The 22,935-nt window shown below is 46.9% G+C and overlaps 1 protein-coding gene across 6 annotated transcripts in view; it reads right to left on the reverse strand.

The window, feature by feature from the left end:
* dlgap3 (discs, large (Drosophila) homolog-associated protein 3) overlaps positions 1-22,935 on the reverse strand; it is a 1,017,459-nt gene that overhangs the window by 793,600 nt on the left and 200,924 nt on the right. The window lies entirely within an intron of this gene.

Consider the following 22,935-nt stretch of genomic DNA (forward strand, 5'->3'; position numbering starts at 1 on the left):
AGGCGGGGGATGGCATTAAGTGGATTGCTCAAGGAGAGCTGACACAATGGGCAAAATGTCCTCCTCCTCTGCTGTAACAATTGTGTTATATTTTAAGTGATTCCATATTTGGCAAGAGGATTTATCAGTTTAACTCCGGCTCCCTAAGCCACCACCGAATTGCAGTGAGGTTAGGAATAAAGGATGTCAATTTATATTATTACTGATGAGTTAAATTGACATCACCACACCAGTGGTCAGCCGCTTCTGGCCTCTGACTTTATTGGTGGAGGTTGGGCCATCACTGGGAGACTGACATGGGGTGTCTTCCATGGTTAAGTGGGTGCAGTCCTTGCCACAATGGGCTGGAATTAATTCTGCCCAGTGGAACTCATTCTGGAGTTCAGTTAATAGTTATAATCCATGAGCGCTTTGTTCTTGTGGTCTCCCACAGCATCCAACCCCTCTATGATGAATGCACAATTTTATTTTCACTCTGGGGTACTCATTAGTCTGCATTGGCTAAAGACATGCCATAGCAGATTACTGAAAGCTCCATGTTAAAAAGAGTTCAGGATGTTTTTTTAGCTTTTATAACATCTCAAAATTTAACCAAGATAATAAGAACGTTGCTTCGTGCGATTCTGCAGCAGCAAGCATTCAGGACTCACTGTAAACTGCCAACATTATTTAGGCTGCTTTCTAGCTGTTTATTCCACAGCTTTTTTGCCCCAGAGATGTGAACCAGCCACTCTGTTGCTACTCAGGGATTATTCAGACGTGCACAAACAAATTTAATATTTTACACCGAGTGTTGATTGGTTTACTTCCTGCCAATGGATGAGTTCCACAAAATACTTTTTGGCTCAGGAATGTTTTATGGTCCAATCAAGCAAATTCAGATCTACCTTCACAGCACTAGTTTGCCAGATGTTCAACAACACATGAATCTATGAATGAGAAAAAGCCAGTTCAGCCCTTGCCACTCATTCAGGTAAGCCATTGCTCAGGGTCCACTTTTCTGTTGTGCTATCAAACTGATTGTCAACTCCCTATTCAATTTCACCTTCTCTTGCTATTCCAAATTTACTCAAAAGACTATTGGTTTAATCCAAGACGATAATCTATGGACGAGGAAATAATCTGTAAATTTGACTGTAGCTTGTGATTTCCGCAGTTTTGAGTTGCACCCTCTGGTTCCCTTTCCCTCCAGACACCTTCTGCAGGTTGCACAAAAATTGTCTTCATTGCACTGATCACACTGAATTCTGCCATACGCAAAAAGCAAAATAATGCATGCGCCGGAAATCAGAAGCAAAAACAGCAAAATGCTGGAAATATTCAGCAGGTCAGGCGGCAGAGAAACCGAGTCAACATTTCCGGTCTGTGACCTTTCGTCAGAACTGTTCAGACCTGAAATATTTACTTTGAATTCTGTCATGGATTTTAAAATTCATTTCACTTGCCTTTTCTGTGAATGAGAGAGTATTCTTCTTCTTACCACTCAGCCTGGATTTATGGATAAGGTCAACTCACACCAAACTTATGAAAGATAAATACACACACACATACACAAACACACTTATCAGCCGAACACAGTACATGTCTTTTTGAAGGGCAACGCTGATATAAAGTACAAAATGAAAACTGTAGCCACTTAAAGCTAAAGCTGATTTAGTAAAAAATGTGACAAAAATAAATGATTTGTGACTTTACTTAATGATATAATATAAAGTTGCAGAGCATATTTTTAACTTATATTAAAATATACTGTGTTGTGTTATGTACTCTGGGATAACCAACACAGGCTGCAACTGGGTGCGGCATTAACCAAAATATACTCCAGAGCTTGAAGTTAGTTCAATCTGATTTATTAAACCAGTAGCACAGTTAGCACAGTTCTCTATGAGTTCGACTCTCTGCTAACCTAAGTGTGGTTACTCTGTTTGGCTGAACCAGACTAGCTCTTAGCCACGTGCTGGAGGTGTGATACTGTAAATACACCCTGACTCACTCTGTAGATGTTCATCAGTGGAAAGAGGCGGAGTGTGAGTGCCTTGTGCCTTTTATAGTGAGATACCACCCCTGAGTGTCCTGCCTGCTCATTGGTCATGTCCTGTTCTCTGTGTTCATTAGCTACCTGTCTGTGCCTGTCTGTATATCATTATCTGCATGTCTGCATATCATGACATACTGAACCCAATTGTTTTTTTAGTACTGGGAGTAGTGGGTTGACCGCAGCATCAAGCAAGGTGAGGATCAAGGCGATCATGGATCATGGACCAGAAGAGCAAGCAGAGTTTGCCAATCTGTGAGACGATTGACATGAAGATCAATATCAAAATAAAGTACAAAAGGACCAAGCTAGGCTGGGAAAAGAATCCACAACATCAGGAGCTGGTTTAGCACAGGGCTAAAGAGCTGGCTTTTAAAGCAGACCAAGGCAGGCCAGCAGCACGGTTCAATTCTCGTACCAGCCTCCCCGGACAGGCGCCGGAATGTGGCGCCAAAGGCTTTTCACAGTAACTTCATTTGAAGCCTACTTGTGACAATAAGGATTTTCATTTTATTTCATCACCAAATCGTCTCCTATGGTGAGGAGCGATTGATGTGCACATCTGAAGGAACAACATATCAGTGCAAAACAACATTTTCCTTGCTCTAATGTTTTCTACTCAAAAACATAAATGTTGGAAAGGCATACTTTAAGATTTTGGCTAAAAATAAGGAAATGTCTGATTGCCTTTATCAATTTTCATTCATAAAGAATTGTGTTGCTGTGAACTGTGCCGGGCCTGAGAATGGTCGCAAGGGGCGCCCACTAACTGGTACAGATCAATGAAATAATAATTAAAATAAATAAAATTAAATACTTAAGAATCACCTGAGGCGATGGAAAAATAGCTGGAGAACATAAAGAAAACCTGTAGTCTTACATCCTGACAGTGAGATGAATCCTCCTCAGCCGGAGAAAAGTGGGCAAAAATATTGAATGCTTTTAACACCAGGGAATGAAATCCTTGTAAGAAAGATAATCATGGCGGAAAATGAAATCAAGCTGACTGGACTCAAAATAAGTCAGCCACATCCTTTGCGTTATCTCTGAATGCTTAACAACATAAATAAAAATATTAAATTATTAAAGTAAAAATTGTTTTTTTTAGGGCAGCACGGTGGCACAGTGGTTAGCATTGTTGCCTACGGCGCTGAGGACCCGGGTTCGAATCCTGGCCCTGGGTCACTGTCTGTGTGGAGTTTGCACATTCTCACCGTGCCTGCGTGGGTTTCACCCCCACAACCCAAAGATGTGCAGGTTAGGTGGATTGGCCACGCTGAATTACCCCTTAATTGGAAAACAATAATTGCATACGCTAAATTTATTTTTAAAAACTATGTTGTATTTTTCATGGTTGAAGCAATTTACACTTTGAACACAAAGTAACTTTGTACTGTGGTTATGCCCCGTCTGCACACAAGACATTCAGCTCCACTTGCTCTGCGGGGATTTACCCTTCTGTTCCTATGGCAACAGAATACAATTAAAACTCCAGTATTTTAATAAGCAGAAGAAAATAAAACTAGGTTGATTAAATTGGAGGTTGAAATCTGCACCTTAAAGCACCATGCCCCTATTATTGCATTCTCACATATATGCTGAGAAATTAATGGGCAATAAGAAATTAGTATCTGCACCAAAAGAGCAAAGGAACATTTTCCGAATAGCAACACATTCATCCTCCACTATTGCCAAGGGTAATTTCTGGGTGTGGAATCACTATCAAAGAATCAGAGAGGTTTTCAGTGTAGAAGGAGGTCATTCAGCCCATTAACCTCGGGTCAAAGTTATCCAATCCCATTAAACTGCGCTTTTCTCAAGCTTTGCCTTCAAGTTTTTAATCCAAGTCTCCAATATCATAATCAGAGATATTCTGATCATCCTTTGCATGATCAAAATGTTCTAATTTTCCATTTACCCACTTAATATTAATTCTAAATTTATTTTCCATGTTACCATTTCCCTGACAGTTACAGGGCGGGATTCTCCATTATCCGGCTGGGCGGGCAACTCCGGCGCGAAGGAGTGGCGTGAACCACTCTGGCGTCGGGCCGCCCTGAAGGAGCAAAATCCTCCGCACCTTCAGGGGCTACGCCAGCACTGGAGTGGTTTGCGCCGCGCCAACCGGCGGGACTGGCCTAAAATGGTAGGCCATCTTGGGTCGGAGAATTCGGTTGGCTCTGGGGCCCATTGCGTGGCCGGTCCTCGCCATTCTCCGAGGCAGGCGGCCGACTCACATCAGGGGGGATTTGTGGGGGGCCGGAGAATTTGGCGGCCCTCAGGGGAGGGATTCACTCTGACCCCCGGCGATTCTCCGCCCCGGCAGGGGGTCGGAGAATCCCGCCCATTCTTTTCATTTTTGTATACTCGCAAATCTTTTCAAAATGTTGAACACTACTATGAGATCCTCTGAATATTTCCTGCTCCGGAAAAAGCTCTCTAACAATTTGCTTAGTGTTTCAGTTCACGTTGTAAAGTTTTAAAGTACGCTGTAAAGTAGCGGGCAGCACGCTAATGTAGTGGTTATCACAGTTACTTCACAGCTCCAGAGTCCCAAGTTCGATTCCCAGCTTGGGTCACTGTCTGTGTGGAGTCTGCACGTTCTCCCCGTGTGTGCGTGGGTTTCCTCCGGGCGTTCCGGTTTCCTCCGACAGTCCAAAGATGTGCAGGTCAGGTGGATTGGCCATGCTAAATTGCCCGTAGTGTCCTAAAAAGTAAGGTTAAGGGGGAGTTGTTGGGTTACGTGTATAGGGTGGATACGTGAGTTTGAGTAGGGTGATCATTGCTCGGCACAACATCGAGGGCCGAAGGGCCTGTTCTGTGCTGTACTGTTCTAAATTCTAAATGTATCCACTATCTCTACAGCCACCTCTTTCAGCACTCTGGGATGTGGATCATCAACTTTTGGGGGTTTATTAATTTTCAAGCACTGGGTTATGGGGTTAGGATGGAGGTGTGGGTTTATGTAGGTGCTCTTTCCAAGGGCTGGAGCAGACTCAATGGGCTGAATGGCCTCCTTCTGCACTGTAAATTCTATGAAATTCTATGAAAGTTTCCAGTTATTCATAAACAAAGGTAGTTTTAAAGGATTTATGAGCGGGATTCTCTGTTCTCCACCACTGCGATTAGGAATCCCGATTGGGTGGAAAATGGAGCATTGGCCAAAACATGGGATCGGCACCAGGTAGCAGACCTGTTCCCAGTCTCTGCTCCCACGCCGCTGCCAGAAGTGGGCTACCCACCTTGGGTTGCCGGGAACTGCAAAATGTTGGTTTACATGCATCAGAATGCAATTAATGGGCTGGAAGCCGGATTCTTCCACCAATCCCCCACTCCCCTGCATGTTGCCCCAGCGCAGTACACCCCAAGGGCTGTCAAGGGGTCATCCCATTGCAAATGCACAACTCTTCTGCAGAAAGGGGTTACTCAGGGGTCCTGGAGGTTGGGTGGGCTCGAGCTGTGGGTGAGGGCTTGACCCGGGACCCTCTCCCGAGATGGGGATCTCGTGTGTGGACTTCCCCTTCCAGCCCTGGGCAACCTCACCCTTGGCATGGTTTATCTCAGGCAGCCCTCTGTTCAATAGCATCATCGTTGTCAGATTTTTTGAACTCTGAAGTAACCTCTTCACCCTGAACTGCTCTGCCTGACAGCTGAGGAGCCTTGAAAAAATTTCAAATCCCTTGAGATCCTTTGAAATGCTGAGCATCCATTCAATTTTGCAGAGCAGTACCTTTCACTAGTTTGTGATTCAGATGGTTCAGATACAGTGGCGAGAGGGTCTTTTTATTTTCTCTTCATGCTTGAATACATAGAACATGCATTGAAACTAGAAGCGCGAAGAGACCACTCATCTGATCATCAAGTTCACTAGTTTGATCCCACCTGCCCCCCACCCATATATCCCTTTATCCCCAAGAGCTCTATATAATTCTTTCTTGAAATTACACAATGTTTTGGCCTCAACTATTTTTTGTGGTCGTGATTTTCACAGATTCACCACTCTCTGGGTGAAGAAATTTCTTCTCACCTCAGACCTAAAAGGTTTACCCCTTATCCTCAAACTATAACCCATAGTTCTGGCCTCCCCCACCATCAGGAACATTCGTTCTGAATCTACATTAGAATTTTAGAAGTTTCAATGAGGGGGGTGGGTGGGGCAGGGTGGGGGGGGGGGGGGGTGGGGGGGGGTCCTAGCACCACTGGGGACCAGTCCTGATTTCCTGCTGATGGGAGCACTTAATACACCAGAAGGAGAATTCCACCTGATATTTGCATTGGTAAACTTTAGAAATAGGGTATAGTTTTAAATGTATCTCATTTAATAATTCTGGGGCTGGAACTGTAAAACCTACAATTAGATTCATGCTGGACAAAGGTGTTTCTTGTGTCTATTGTGCTTAGAGAGTACTACATATTGCAGAGCAAATAAATAGGCCAGCAGAAGTTTGTGGTGTTGCTCACCACAAAAATGGGGCCTTGTCAGGTAGAGAAGCTTTTAAGTTTAATTTTAGTTGAATTTGTGGGCAGCTGGAAACAGGATCTTGGGAGTGAACATCACTCGACTCTGCCAGAAGAAAGACTGACCCACCATCCAACCCACGCATTGAAACTTCTGAAATTCTAACAAGATTGGACAGAGTAGAAGAGGCGGGCTTCATAAAGTACAAGTTACAGTCCAGATAACCAGGGAATTGTGACAGATAGAACATTTAAGACACAGAGGTTAGGGGAACAGAGAGTAATAATTCAAGGAAGAGTAAACAAAGTTTAGAGACAATTGCAGTGATCAGATTTAAAGGGGGACAGTAGACTTTCAGAGGTAGAGTACATGCTTAATGTAATGTTAATACAATCTGGGAATTGAGTGTTAAAACAATTGTGTGCATCTTGTACAGCTATCAAGACAAAGAAATCCTGAATGAGGTGGTAAAAAATCCTAGACTGGATTCACTGTTAAAGGTGGAGTGGGGACAGCACAGTGGCATTGTGGTTAGAACTGCTGCCTTGTGATGCTGAGAACACAGGATCCTCCACTGTCCATGTGGAGTTTGCACATTTTTCCCGTGTCTGCGTGGGTCTCACCCCCACAACCCAAAGATGTGCAGGGTAGGTGGATTGGCCATGCTAAATTGTCTCTTAATTGAAAAAAAGAATTTGGCATTTTAAATTTTAGAAAAAGTGGATTGGAAGCTTTGTTTAAATGTGTCATTTGGAAAACATGGTCTGGATTTCAGAATGCAAACCGTTATGTGAAAGCATAATATGAGAGAATATTTTAAAGCATGTTTTGGGAGTGGAGTTTGGAAACTCACGTGACAATCATCTGAAAAGAATTCTGAGGAGACATCCACAACCATTCACTTGGGGTTCAGAGTGGAGAATGTATTTGTCCGCAGTCATCTTGTGTGTTTAAAAGGACTTTGTGTTAATGGGACCGTTGTAGCTTAAGATATGCTTTGCCATCCAAGTTAACCATAAAACCTGTGTGTAGTTGTGAAGCTAAGAGGGGAGTAAAGGAGTATTGTATCATAATCCAATTTTTTCAAGTTTAATCATTGTTTTTTCCTTGTTAAAACGAATTAGTGGTCCTGTGACACTTTTTCTCCATGTTTTAGACAGAAAAAGTAAAAATTACAGCCTTTTGAATCAGTCTTCCATTCTGGAGTCTTCCCTACATCAACTGGGACTGTACCACCGCGCTCAGATACTCTTCGGATAATAGGGTATGTAAACAGCTCCTTGTGTAACTTAATCAATGTCTTGTACAAGTCCATCAGTCCACATGATCAGTACCCCATCTAGTGACTTCTATTCCCCCCAACATCGGTGAACCGTGGCTACAGTGTTTACTATCTACAGGATGCATTGCACCAACTTACCAAGGCTTCTTCAAGAGCATTCTCAAAACACACTACTTTCCCACCTAGATTGGCAGGGGAAGCAGGCACATGGGAACACCATCACCATCAAGCCACACATCATCTTGATTTGGACACACATTCATCATCACTGGGTCAAAATCTTGGAATTCCTTACCCAACAACAGTAGGGAGTCCCCTCACTGCACAGGTTGCTTGGTTCAAGGGAGCAACCCACCACCAACTTTTGAAGGCCAACTAGGGATGGGTAGTAAATGACTGTTTTACCATCCTTTATATTAGATGGGAAAATGTAAGGTTAGAATTTTTTTCATGCAAAGGATTATTAGAATATGGGGCACATATATCTTGCCCATATACTTTTTTAAAAAATGTTTCCCATTAGTGGAAATTTAGCATGACCAATCTACCTGCCCTGTCATCTTTGGGTTGTGGGGGTGAGACCCACACAGACACGGGGAAAATGTGCATACTCCACACGGAAAGTGACCCGAGACCGGGATTGAACCCGGGTCCTCAGCGCCATGAAACATCAGTGCTAACCACTGCGGCACCATGCTGCCCAGTCTTGCCCATATAATTGCTGCCCTTTCATTTTAATTCAATGACCTTATAAACAAAACTAGAAACCAATTTTCCCTTTTTACATCTTCCAAATTCTATTCTACTTTCAAAGAGCAACGTAGCTATATTCTCTGTTCCTTCACTCAACCGTGAATTTTACCCCCGAAAGATTTTTAATGTTTTGCATCGCTGTTTGTTGACAATCTAATCCTTTCACTTCATGCTCATATCAGCACAGTCTAAAGAGCTTTATTTTAAAATTGCTTCCTCTTACACCCGCAATATTTCAAGGTCGAGAGACTAACTGCACAAATCACTCTCAAGCATCTGCCAATCCAGTTTCTGAAATGGAGCTAACTAGGAGGCACATGGGATATCAACTTGTACAAGTTGTCCTTCAATGTCTTCGCTTACTTTGGATTTGGACTCCAACGACAATGCAACACAACCTAGCCAACGAAGTCACATGGTTGTATCAAGCCACTCTGAAAAAGAATGAAGAAGTTGAACTCTACCCCGCACTGACTTCGATACTGGATACAACAAAGGTGCAGCCTGCCTCACTGACCCTGCAAAATTTTCCGCGTTAACATCTCAGGACTGGTACCAACATCGGGAGAGCTGTCTCACAGAGAACCCAAGCAAAAGCCTGACATAATTATGTTCATAGAATCATATTTTCTATTCGATTTCAGCATCAGCATTTCTCGGTCCATGCTGATCCACGGTAGCACTGATCCATCAGAAGTTGGAAGATAGTGGGGTACAAAAAAAGGAAGTGGCCTTCAGAGTCCTTAAAATTGATTTTTGACCCCATGCGGTTTCATAGGGCACCATTTAAAACATGGGGCGCGATTCTCCGCAAATGCGGAGAGTCGTGTAGGCTGCCGTGAAACCGGCCGTGTTTCCCGGCAGCCTCCGCGCCCCCTCCCGGGACCCGATTCTGCTCCCCGCTAAGCCCGCGCGCCCAAGTTAACGGCGGCTGACGCGCACGATGACGTCAGCCGCGCTTGCGCGGATTGGACGGCTCCAACCCGCGCATGCGCGGATGACATCATCACGCATATGCATTAAACCCGCGCATGCGCGGGCCGGCATGCCCCTCAGCCGCCCCGCGGACTGATCCTGCGGGGCGGCGGAGGAACAAAGAGTGCGCGGGGTTCGGATCCGCTGCCCGCGATCGGTGCCCACCGATCGTGGGCCCATGGCACCCTTGGCACGGCCGTGCCAATCGGTGCCATGGTTACCCAGAACGGCACTTTGCGGCCGTTTTCACGAACGGTGAGAGCAGGTGTGTTGCCGTTCGTGAAAACAGCCTTAAAGGCCTGGGAACTCGGCTCATCGGCTAGGGGAGAATTGCTGCTCGCCTTAAAAAAATGGCGAGCAGCGATTCGTGTCGGGCGTGGGAGGGGGGAGAATAGAGGGAGGTCGGGAAAAATGTCGGGAAGGCCCTCCCGCTATTCTCCGACCTGTCGTGGGGGGTGGAGAATCGCGCCCATGGGCAACAAATTCTCCTGCTAATCACCGCCTATCACTCTCCCTCAGTTGATGAATTTTCAATGTTGAACACCACTTGGGAGAAGCAGTGAGGGTAGCAAGGGCACTGCATATTATCTGGTTGGGGATTTAAATGTCTCTCACCAAAAGTGGCTCAGTAGCATCAGTGCTGACCGAGTCAGCTATGTTCTGAAGGACATAGCTCCCCTTACTAATCTATCTGCCTATGAAAGTAATGGTAGAAATGACCATGGCACAGTCCTTGTGAAGATGATGTCCTGTCTCACATCCTACATCATGCTGTGCGTTCCTATCATTGTGCAAAACGGAATAGATTGAGAAGCGATCTTGTTGCTCAAAACTGAGCTTTCATGAGTAACTGTGGGCCATCAGCAGCAGAAGACTGTGGGCGAGATTCACCACAAATGCGGAGAATCGTAAATGCTGCTGTGGGACAGGCCGTGACCCACGGCAGCCTTCACGCCCACTTCTGGGGCCGATTCTCCCCCCCCCCCGGGTGGGGCTAGGAGCACGACCCCGTGCGTCACGCCGGCTGACGCGGCCGATGATGTCAGCCACGCATGCGCAGTTGGCGTCTTTTCCCTCAGCCTTTTCCCTCAGCAAGACGTGGCGGCTTGATCTTGCGGGGCGGCGGAGGGAAAAGAGTGCGTCCGTTATGGACGCACGGCCCGCGATTGGTGAGCACCGATCGCGGGCCTATGCCCCCCTTGGCACGGCCGTGGTACTGCCATGCCAATCGGGTCCCCAGATGCCCCAAACGGGCATCTGGCGCCCGTTTCACGACGGCAGCGAGCAGGTGTGTTTGCTGCCGTGTTGAAACGGGCGTGAAGGTCCGGCCGCTCGGCCCATCGGCCTCGGAGAATCGCCGCTCGCCGTAGAAAACTGCGAGTGGCGATTCGTGGCATGGGTCGGGCGTGGGGGGGGGGGGGGGGTGAATAGCGGGAGGGCGTGAAAAATGTCGGGAAGCCCTCCCGCTATTCTCCCAAAAGGCATGGGGGGCGGAGAATCGTGCCCAGCATTCCAGCGCAAATTGTAATCTTATGTCTCGCATATTCCTCGTTCTATCATTACAACAAGCCAGGGCACCAGCTCTGGCTCAAAACAGAGTTCAGGAGAGAATTCTGGGACCAGCAACAGGCATACCTCGAATGCGATGCCAACCTGCTGAATCTTGCATACTGAATAGCGGAAATAGTATGTGATAGACAGAACTAAGTAAAACCTCAATAAATGGCTTTGCTCAAAAGTTTTACAGTCCTGTCACATCCAGCCGTGAAAGGTGGTGGAAATTGACCACTTACAGGAGAAGAAATATCCCTATCCTCAATGATGGGGGAGCCCAGTTTATCAGTGCAAATGACAAAGCAAAATTTGTCTGATACCATCATCAGCTAAAAAGTTCTGAATTGATGATCCATCTCAGCCTCCCCTCATGGTCTTCAGGATCGCAGATCCCAATCTTCTATCAATTCAATACACTCCGCATGATTAAAAAAGTACCTCTGCACTCTGAATACAGCAAAGGCTATGTGCACAACAGCCCAGCTGTAGTACTGAAGGCTAATGTTACTCAACTAGCTGTTCCCGGAGCCATTATTCTCCAGTACAGCTACAACACTGGTATCTACCTGTGGTAGTATGACCAGGGGTATTACGGTACCTTAGAAGTGAGCTGCTATTGGTTCAGAGGACTCGCTGCTTATTGGCCCGGGTAAGTCATGTTCCTCTCAGCCGATTGGCTGAGAGGTAGGTAGCTCCGCCTATAAGGCGGGATATAAGAACCCGTGCTTCCCGGCAGTCGGCTATTCTTATGTACGTCTGCTGCCGGGCACATATCTTGTGCATTAAAGACTTTTGTTTGGATCACATCTTCGTCTCGTGTCCAATTGATGGTGCATCACTACCCAAGAAAGAAGAAAATTGCTCAGATAGGTCCTGTCAACAGAGGTAGGAAAAATCCAATCTGACCAATTACTGTGCCATCAATTAACAAAGTAATGGCAAGGACCATCAACAATGCTATCAACTGTCATTCGCTCACTAATAACTTGCTCACCAATGCTCAGTTTGTGTTCCACCAGGACCACAGAGCTCCAGATCTCATTACAGTCTTAGTCTAAATGTGGACAAAATAATTTAATTTAGGGGTTAGCTGAGAGTGACTGAGCGAAATTCTCCCATTGGGAGACTAAGTGCCGACGCCAGAGTGAAAACCAGAGTGTTTCACTCCGGCGTCGGAGGCTGCTCCTCACTCCCTATTCTCCCACCCCCCAGGGGGATAGGAGCATGCGCGGTTGCCGACCTCCACAAGGGACATGGAGGACTGATCTTGCGGGGCGGCGGAGGAAAAGAGTGCATTCTTTAGAGACGCTGGCCCACCAATCGGTGGGCACCGACCGTGGGCCAGACCCATACTGAGCGCCCCCCTGGTGCTCGATCATCCCCCCCCCCCCCCCCACAGGCCGCACACACAGCGTTCGCGCGCTGTTCACGCCGGCAGCGACTAGCTGTGGTTGCCGCCGGCGTGAACCCATCGGATTGGGCAGGCCGCTCTGCCCATCCGGGCCAGAGAATCGCCACTCGCCTGCTACAAACGGCGTGCGGCGATTCTCCGAGCGGCCTGTCGTGAAACGTAGCACGCCTTTTGGAGGGGGGGGGGTGGAGAATCGCCTGCGGGTGCCAGGGCGGCGTGGTGGGAATCGCCCGGCACTCCCGTGATTCTCCCACCTGGCATGGGGGTCGGAGAATTGCGCCCACTACCTTTGACATCAAGGCAGCATTTAACCAAACACGACATCAAAGAGCAATAGCAAAATTAAAGTAAATGGAAATCAGAGGAAAAATGCTCCAGGGCAGGTAATACCTGTGGCGAGAAACAGAGATAACTCTGTGATGACCAATCAATTCTGATAAAGGAATCAAAGTAAAACATTTGCTGGATTTTACGACACACCACCGTCCCCCCCCCCCCCCCCCCCCCCCCTCAACCCCACGTCCTCTCCCCACGATGCCGGGCATGCGGTGGAAGAGGGGGGCATGTAAAATATCTGGGGTGTGTTCCCCACCACCTTCTTGTCCACCCCCCAAGCTGACCTCCATATCAAAGTGGGTGAGTGAGTGCCAAAATTGGCAGCCGCTTGCCATGTTAAATGAATAATTAAAGGCCACTTAGGCTGGTTAGCAATACTCTTGGCTGGAATAATACGCTGCCTATGGCGTAACATAGTTAGTGTGGGCAGGTGGGTGAAACTGGTCAGGCCGTTTTTGTTGCCTTGATGAAAAATGGTGAGGGGTGTGTGCCTCATTTGGGCAGTGTCGTGCCAGTGTACATCGTGAACACACCCCCTCGCCCAGCAAAATATATTGCTTTTCATTCAATCCTCACAACCTGCCCTCCAAAACTCAACCCCCCCTATCCTCCCTCCTTCGGCTCTCAGATCCCTCCCCACCCTGAAAATAATCTTTCTGTGACAGCCATCACTTTGGCTGCCAATCTGATTGGCCAGCATCTCTCAAGGGTGGGACTTACTCCCACTGCAGGGTGGAAGTCACACTCTCAGCTTGTTTGGCCCACTGGTATCTACCTGTGGTAGTATGACCAGGGGTATTACGGTACCTTAGAAGTGAGCTGCTATTGGTTCAGAGGACTCGCTGCTTATTGGCCCGGGTATGTCATGTTCCTCTCAGCCGATTGGCTGAGAGGTAGGTAGCTCCGCCTATAAGGCGGGATATAAGAACCCGTGCTTCCCGGCAGTCGGCTATTCTTATGTACGTCTGCTGCCGGGCACATATCTTGTGCATTAAAGACTTTTGTTTGGATCACATCTTCGTCTCGTGTCCAATTGATGGTGCATCACTACCCAAGAAAGAAGAAAATTGCTCAGATAGGTCCTGTCAACAGAGGTAGGAAAAATCCAATCTGACCAATTACTGTGCCATCAATTAACAAAGTAATGGCAAGGACCATCAACAATGCTATCAACTGTCATTCGCTCACTAATAACTTGCTCACCAATGCTCAGTTTGTGTTCCACCAGGACCACAGAGCTCCAGATCTCATTACAGTCTTAGTCTAAATGTGGACAAAATAATTTAATTTAGGGGTTAGCTGAGAGTGACTGAGCGAAATTCTCCCATTGGGAGACTAAGTGCCGACGCCAGAGTGAAAACCAGAGTGTTTCACTCCGGCGTCGGAGGCTGCTCCTCACTCCCTATTCTCCCACCCCCCAGGGGGATAGGAGCATGCGCGGTTGCCGACCTCCACAAGGGACATGGAGGACTGATCTTGCGGGGCGGCGGAGGAAAAGAGTGCATTCTTTAGAGACGCTGGCCCACCAATCGGTGGGCACCGACCGTGGGCCAGACCCATACTGAGCGCCCCCCTGGTGCTCGATCATCCCCCCCCCCCCCCCCACAGGCCGCACACACAGCGTTCGCGCGCTGTTCACGCCGGCAGCGACTAGCTGTGGTTGCCGCCGGCGTGAACCCATCGGATTGGGCAGGCCGCTCTGCACATCCGGGCCAGAGAATCGCCACTCGCCTGCTACAAACGGCGTGCGGCGATTCTCCGAGCGGCCTGTCGTGAAACGTAGCACGCCTTTTGGAGGGGGGGGGGTGGAGAATCGCCTGCGGGTGCCAGGGCGGCGTGGTGGGAATCGCCCGGCACTCCCGTGATTCTCCCACCTGGCATGGGGGTCGGAGAATTGCGCCCACTACCTTTGACATCAAGGCAGCATTTAACCAAACACGACATCAAAGAGCAATAGCAAAATTAAAGTAAATGGAAATCAGAGGAAAAATGCTCCAGGGCAGGTAATACCTGTGGCGAGAAACAGAGATAACTCTGTGATGACCAATCAATTCTGATAAAGGAATCAAAGTAAAACATTTGCTGGATTTTACGACACACCACCGTCCCCCCCCCCCCCCCCCCCCCCTCAACCCCACGTCCTCTCCCCACCATGCCGGGCATGCGGTGGAAGAGGGGGGCATGTAAAATATCTGGGGTGTGTTCCCCACCACCTTCTTGTCCACCCCCCAAGCTGACCTCCATATCAAAGTGGGTGAGTGAGTGCCAAAATTGGCAGCCGCTTGCCATGTTAAATGAATAATTAAAGGCCACTTAGGCTGGTTAGCAATACTCTTGGCTGGAATAATACGCTGCCTATGGCGTAACATAGTTAGTGTGGGCAGGTGGGTGAAACTGGTCAGGCCGTTTTTGTTGCCTTGATGAAAAATGGTGAGGGGTGTGTGCCTCATTTGGGCAGTGTCGTGCCAGTGTACATCGTGAACACACCCCCTCGCCCAGCAAAATATATTGCTTTTCATTCAATCCTCACAACCTGCCCTCCAAAACTCAACCCCCCCTATCCTCCCTCCTTCGGCTCTCAGATCCCTCCCCACCCTGAAAATAATCTTTCTGTGACAGCCATCACTTTGGCTGCCAATCTGATTGGCCAGCATCTCTCAAGGGTGGGACTTACTCCCACTGCAGGGTGGAAGTCACACTCTCAGCTTGTTTGGCCCACTTCCAGTGTGTTAAGGTTGCAGGGTGGACTTCTTTCCAGCGGCTCTGCTGACTTGCCTTCAGGGGAGCTAGCAGTCCATACTCTCACCCATCATGTCAAAAAAGACAACCCATTAGCTCTGTTTCTCTCTCCACAGATGGTGCTTGACCTGCTGAGTATTTCCAGCATTTTCTGATTTTACATCAGAATTCTAGCACCTGCAATATTTTGCTTTTCTAACGTTTGGACTTCTGCTGATAATTTTTTTTTAATTCATTTGCGGGATGTGGGGCATCGCTGGTTAGGCCAGCACTTATCGCCCGTCCATAGTTGCCCTTCAGAAGGTGTTGTGAGTTGCCTTCTTGAACCGCTGCAGTCCCTGAGGTGTAGATACACGCACTGCTGTTAGGAAGAGATTCCAGGATGTTGCCCCAGCGACAGTGAACGAACGGCGATGTATTTCCAAGTCAGGGTGGTGAGTGACTTGGAGGGGAACTTCCAGGTGGTAGGGTTCCCAGGTATCTGCTGCTCTTGTCCTTCTAGATGGTAGTGGTCGTCAGTTTGGAAGGTGCTGCCAAAGGAACCTTGGCGCGTTCCTGCAGTGCATCTGGTAGATGGTAAACACGTCTGCTACTGTCCATCGGTGGTAGAAGGATTGAATGATTGTGGAAGAGGGAGCAATCAAGCGGGCTGCTTTGTCCTGGATGGTGTTGAGCTTCTTCAGTGTTGTTGGAGTTGCACTCATCCAGGCAAGTGGAGAGTGTTCCATTACACTCTAAACTTGTGCCTTGTAGATGGTTGACAGACTTTGGTGGGGGGGTCAGGAGGTGAGCTACTCACCATAGGATTCCTAGCCTTTGACCTGCTCTGGTAGCCACAGTATTAATATGGCTAATGCAGATCAGTTTCTAATCAATGTGAACCCCACGAAAGTTGATTGCGGGAGATTCAGTGATGGTAATGCCATTGAATGTCAAAGGGCAATGGTTAGATCGTCTCTTGTAGGAGATGGTCGTTGCTTGGCACACGAGTTGCGGGAATGTAACTTGCCACTTGTCAGTCCAAGCCTGGATACTGTCCAGGTCTTTCTGCATTTGGACATGGGCTGCTTCAATATCTGAGGAGTCACGAATGGTGCTGAACATTGTCATCTGCGAACATCACCTGGTTTGTGGTTTGGGGCTGGTTTAGCAGAGGGCTAAATAGCTGGCTTTTAAAGCAGACCAAGACAGGCCAGCAGCAGGGTTCAATTCCCGTACCAGCCTCCCCAAACAGGCGCCGGAATGTGGCGACTAGGGGCTTTTCACAGTAACTTCATTTGAAGCCTACTTGTGACAATAAACGATTTACATTTCATTTAATTTCTGACCTTATGATGGAAGTCAGATCATCGATGAAGCAGCTGAAGATGATCGGGCTTAGGATACTATCCTGAAGAAAACTTGCAGTGATGTCCTGGAGCTAAGATGATTGACCTCCAACCATAACAACCATTTGTACCAGGTATGACTACAACCATTGTAGAGCTTTCCTATTGACTCCAGATTTGCTAGGGTTCCTTGATGCCATACTTGATCAAATTCTGCCTTGATGTCAAGGGACATCACTCTCACCTCACCTCCGCATTCAGCTCTTGTGTCCATGTTTGAACCAAGGCTGTAATGAGATCAGGAGCTGAGTGACCCTGGCAGAACCCAAACTGAACCTCCCTGAGCAGATTATTGCTGAGTAAGTGCCGCTTGATAGTACTGTTGCTGATCCCTCCTATCACTTTGCTGATGATGACGGATAAGGCGATAATTGGCTGGGTTTCATTTGTCCTGTTTCTTGTGCACAGGACACACCTGGGCAATTTTCTACATTGTTTGACACAAGACTTCAGTACTATTGCCGGAATATTATCAGGACCCATAGCCTTTGCAGTATCCAGTGCGTTTAGCCATTTCTTGATATCACGTACAGTGAATCGCGTTGGCTGAAAACTGACATCTCTGATGCTGGGGACTTCTGGAGGAGACCCAGATGGATCATCCACTCGGCACTTCTGGCTGAAGATTGTTGCGAATGTTGCAGCCTTGGCTTTTGCACAGATGTGCTGCACTCCTCCATCATTGAGGGTCGGGATATTTGTGGAGCCTCCTCCCCCAGTGAGTTGTTTAATTGTCCACCACCATTCAAAGATAGATGTTGCAGGACTGCAGAGTTTAGATCTGATGCATTCATTGTGGAATTTGAATTCAATAAAAACCTGGAATTGGAAATCTAATGATGACCATGAAACCATTGTCAATTGTCGTAAAAACCCATCAGGTTTACCAATGCCCTTTAGGGAAGGAATTCTGTCGTCCTTACCTGGTCTGGCCTACATGTGACGCCAGACCCACAGCAATGTGGTTGACTCTCAAATGCCATCAGGGATGGACAATAAACACTACCCCAGCCAGTGATGCCCACATCCCACGAATAAAGAAACAAAAACACGGACTGCAGTGGTTCAAGGCGGCAACTCATTACTATTTCTCAAGGGCAATTAGGGGTGGACAATAAATTCTGGCCTTGTCAGTGACTTCTTCAAATCCCATTAACAAATAAAAACAATAAACTTACAACACACAACATTTCTGGAAGGAATAATTCCAATTGAATATAAGCTCAGGGTATCAACGTGACATTCTGAAAATGCTATTGTTTTTCTTTCAAGAAGATATTTTAATTGGCCATTTTCAATGATGGTACAGCTTGTTAAGTAGTCACACAAAAATATTATACTCATGCTGTCACAGCAAAGGCGATGGTATAATGAACTGGGGCATCTGTTTAGATCAGCAGAATTGTAGCTTTACACGCAGCCAATAGCCCAGCTCGATCACACATAATTCTTGTTCTAAAAATTGAAACCCAGGGGATACCGGTATGGATAAAATAAATTGGTTAAGAGGCAGAAAGTGGAGAGCAGTGAGCAGTTTTTAATCAGAATGTAGGGAATATATAATAGTGCCTCCTGGGATGGCTATTAGGTTGACTGCTCTGTTTGACATATATCAATTAGTTTGGAGCCATGATTTCAAAGTTTGCAGGTGACACAGCTCTTGGAAAGGTTATAAGCAAGTGGGGATGGTTCATGAAAGAAAGAACCTGGGCTGCAAACTCCATGGCCCAACACCGCAATTGTGATTGGCGATCAGGCAGAGAATGGATTCCGACGGCGGAATCGGGGCTGGCGCCGGTTTGATGCCAGTCCGCCATGCTCCGCCCCTCCAAACCGGTGTCATCATGACTCGCGCTGCACGCCGTTTCAACGTCGTTGTCGCGTCATCATCCGGCCCACCCACGATGCTCTGCCCCCGATGGGCTGGGTTCCCGATGGTCCACGTGCGGGAACCCAAAGTGCTGGCTGCGAACAGTGTCCAGTGTCACCACACATGGCCGCCATCCGTCCACTAGCCAGGCGGCTTCTTCTAGGGCTGGTGGGACTGGTGGGTGGTGGCCATGGATTGGGCTGTGGGGTCATGGTTGGTGGGTTGGGTGCGCATGGCCGATGCCATGTTTTATGGTACGACCGGTGCAGGCCGTCAGTCGTGCACGTGCGAGGCCCGGACCCGGCCATTCTCCGGCTGTTTTTGGCGCGATCAGTGGGTGTATCACACGGCACCGATACTGGCCCCTCACCTGCACTGAAATTGGTGAGGGTTTCATGCCGATTTTTCTGTTGTGAAAGTCCACACATGGTCCGCTGGCATCAACACTTATTTGTATAGCCATTTACGAGCTCAAGAATGAAGCAAAGCACTTGACAACCATTTAAATGCTTTTGAAGTGTAGTCACTGTGTAGTCATGGCAGACAATTTGCTGACAGCAAGCTCCCGCTATTAGCAATGAGATAATGGTCAAATTATCTATTTTTGGTGATGGTGATTCACAGTTAAATATTGCTCCATCTACCAGGAAGAACACCCCTACTCTTCTTCAAGACAATGCCATGAGTTATTTTGTGTTCACCTGAGAGGGAAGCAAAGACCTTTGTTTAACATCTTATCTGACAAGCAGCATGGTTGCACAATGGTTAGCACTGCTGTCTCACGTCGCTGAGGTCCCAGGTTCGATCCCGGCTCTGGGTCACTGTTCGTGTGTAATTTGCACATTCTCCCCGTGTTTGCGTGGGTCTCACCCCCACAACCCAAAGATGTGTAGGGTAGATGGATTGGCCACGCTAAATTGCCCCTTAATTGGAAATAATGAATTGGTCTCTCTAAATTTAAAAAAACAACTTCTTGTCTGACAATACAGCACTCCCTCAATAAAGGACTAAAATGTAGATCGAAACACATGTAGAAGACTTCAGGAATACAAAGGCAAAATAGACAGATGCATGGCAGGTTGCATTTAACACAGCAAAGTGTGAATTAATGGTTCTGGAATAAAGACACAAAATAAAAGTAGGACTTTAATGGTGGTGGAAGAACACAAAGACTTGGTTATGTTGGAACATAAGTCCTTGAAGATGCCCAGAGAAGATGATAAGACTGCAAAAAAAAAACATATTATGATCCCTAGCTTTATAAATAATCAAGTTACATGACTTTTTAAGTCACTCGTTAAGCTTCAGATAGAGTGTTATATCCAATTTTAGCCACCACACTTCTGAAAGGGTTTCAAGGGTAGGCAAGGAGCAGAGGATATATAATGGAATGGTAGAAGGGATGAAGGAGTTCAGTTATCCAGAGAGACTGAACAGCTGGCTTGTAATGCAGAACAAGGCTAGCAGCGCGGGTTCAATTCTCGCACCAGCCTCCCCGAACAGGCGCCGGAATGTGGCGACTAGGGGCTTTTCACAGTAACTTCACTGAAGCCTACTTGTGACAATAAGCGATTCATTTTATTATTAAGCAGGGATTGTTATTCTTATTGGAGAGAATAGACATGTTCAAAATTATGAGGGTTTTGAGAGTGGATAAGGCATAACTGATTCAAATGTCAGGAGGATCAGTAGCCAGAGGACACAGATACAAGATAATTGGCAAAACAACCAGGGGGACCGGAGAAGATTTTTTTTTTTAACAGAGCAAGTTGCTATGACTGGAGTGCCATACTTGAAAGAATGGCAGAAGCAGCAACTTTCAAAAGGAATCGGATATCTCCCTGAAGGGGAAAGTGCAGGGGAGTGGGTCTAATTGGATAGCTCCTTCAAAGAGCCAGCACAAACATGATGGGTAGAATGGTTTCCTTCTGTGTTGATTCCAGAAGCAGTCGACCAGTGTCGTCCTTTACAGATCTATGCCTTTCAAGCGATGTATCTTTTCATTCAAAGCACAAAATCAGAGAATTCTTTCCGATTGATAAATTGCCTCTGATTTAACCCAGTGAATATGAAGCATTTGTGACATCAGTGAGCTGCGTTCTGATTTACAAAGCTCTGGACAGTGAAGAAAGAAACTAAGCTTTGGAGCAAAGTGCTGATTCTCTCAGTGACAGCTAATTAAAGACAGATTTTCAGCGATATTCACAGCATTCTGCCACTGGCTCCAGACGCACAGTATATGCTTGAAATTCTGATGACTCAAAACATTTTCAAAGAAGCTTTAGTCAATTGTCTTCAGTTCATGGAGCATAGAGAACAGGCACATGAACAGCAGAACTCGTTCTGGGTACAAGATTGCAGAATTTCCTTTTACACTACATTAGCTTATTTGTAAAGTGTGTGTTGCAAAGCCATTGCACACGATTAAATAACATTTACAGCACAAAATAAGACCATTTTGCCCAACCAGTCCATGCCGGTATTTACGTTCCATTGACTCTCCTCGTGTCTCTCCTCATTTAAATTCTATCAGCATAACCTTCTCCCCATGAGGTTTATCCAGCCTCCCCTTAAATGCATCTTAATCCACATTTTCACCACTGCCTGGGTAAGGAAGTTCCTTTATAATTTTGAAAACCTCTACTAGATCACTCCTTCGCCTTTTCTGTCCAAGAGAAAGAAAAACAATTTGTTCATGCTTTCCTGATAGGTACACTCATATCATCCTTGTAAATCTTTTATACAACCTCTTGAACTCCTTTGTACCGTTTTTGTAACATAGTGACCAGAATTGCACACAGTACTCCAGGTCTGGTCTGACTAAGATCCAATACAAGTTCAACAGAACTTCTTTACTTTTCAAGTCTGTCTGTTGTAATATGTCCTTCAGAGATACAGGCATGACATCACTAGAAGGGAAATGTGACACCCTTGCTTTGTGTGCCAAGTCTTAATAATTAAAAAAAAAACATTCTTTGGATGTGTGTTTTGCTGACTATACCATCATTTATTGCCCAACCCTATTTGCCCTTGGGAAGGTGCTGGTCAGCTGCCTTCTTGAACTGTTGCAGTCCCTGTGTAGGAACACCCACACTGCTGTTCGGGAGGGAGTTCTGGGATATTGACCCAGTGGCAACAGCAATATATTTCCAAGTCAGGGTAGTGAGTGGCTTGGAGGAGAACCTCCAGGCGATGCTGTTCCCATGTGGCTGCTGTCCTTGTCCATCCAATTGATAGCGGTCGTGGCTCTGGAAGGTGCTGTTTAAGGAGCCTTGCTGAGTTCCTGCAGAGCATCTTGTAGATCAGGGGTAGGCAAACTACGGCCCGCGGGCCGCATGCGGCCCGACAAAGGTTTTTATGCGGCCCGCCAATGAGGTGCCCGGAATCATAACCGGCATTTTTGAAAAGCCGCCGGGGAAAAGCCGCTGAAGTAAATGCGCTTATTGAATAAGCGCTACTTCAGCGGCTTTTCCCCGGCGGCTTTTCAAAAATGCCGGTTATGATTCCGGGCACCTCATTGGCGCGCCGCATAAAAACGCGCGTAGTGGGGTGGATGAGTGGGGCTGTCTCATTGGTCGGTTTAGTTGGGTGTGCGACCAATAGGAGTCCAGGTTACAAACAATAAGCCTTATTATTGTTTGTAACCTGGACTCCTATTGGTCGCACACCCAACTAAACCGACCAATAAGGCAGCCCCACTCATCCACCCCACTGCGCGCGTTTTTATCGTTGACTCGGCTAGGCTGTGCTTCTGTCAGTGTTAAGGATCAGCACAAGCAACTTGACACCTGATTTCAACAAACTGGTAAATGACTGCAGTCAGATGCATCATTCTCATTGACATTGTTCTGTTACTTACTGAGTTACTTTGTTTTTCAAATAAATGTGCTTTTTTTTCTTTAAAGACCTTTTATTTTGGCTATTTAAAATATTAATTATTTTACTTAATATACTATGCGGCTCTTTAAAATTGTGAATTTCTGAATGTGGCCCTTGCACGGAAAAGTTTGCCCACCCCTGTTGTAGATGGTACAGACTGCTGCTGCTGTTAGTCAATGGTGGAAGGAATGAATATTTGTAGATGGGGAGTCAATCAAGCAGGCTGCTTTGCCCTGGATAATGTCAAGTTTCTC

The sequence above is a fragment of the Scyliorhinus canicula genome, chromosome 1 (assembly GCF_902713615.1).
Source record: "Scyliorhinus canicula chromosome 1, sScyCan1.1, whole genome shotgun sequence".
Taxonomy (NCBI): Eukaryota; Metazoa; Chordata; class Chondrichthyes; order Carcharhiniformes; family Scyliorhinidae; genus Scyliorhinus; species Scyliorhinus canicula.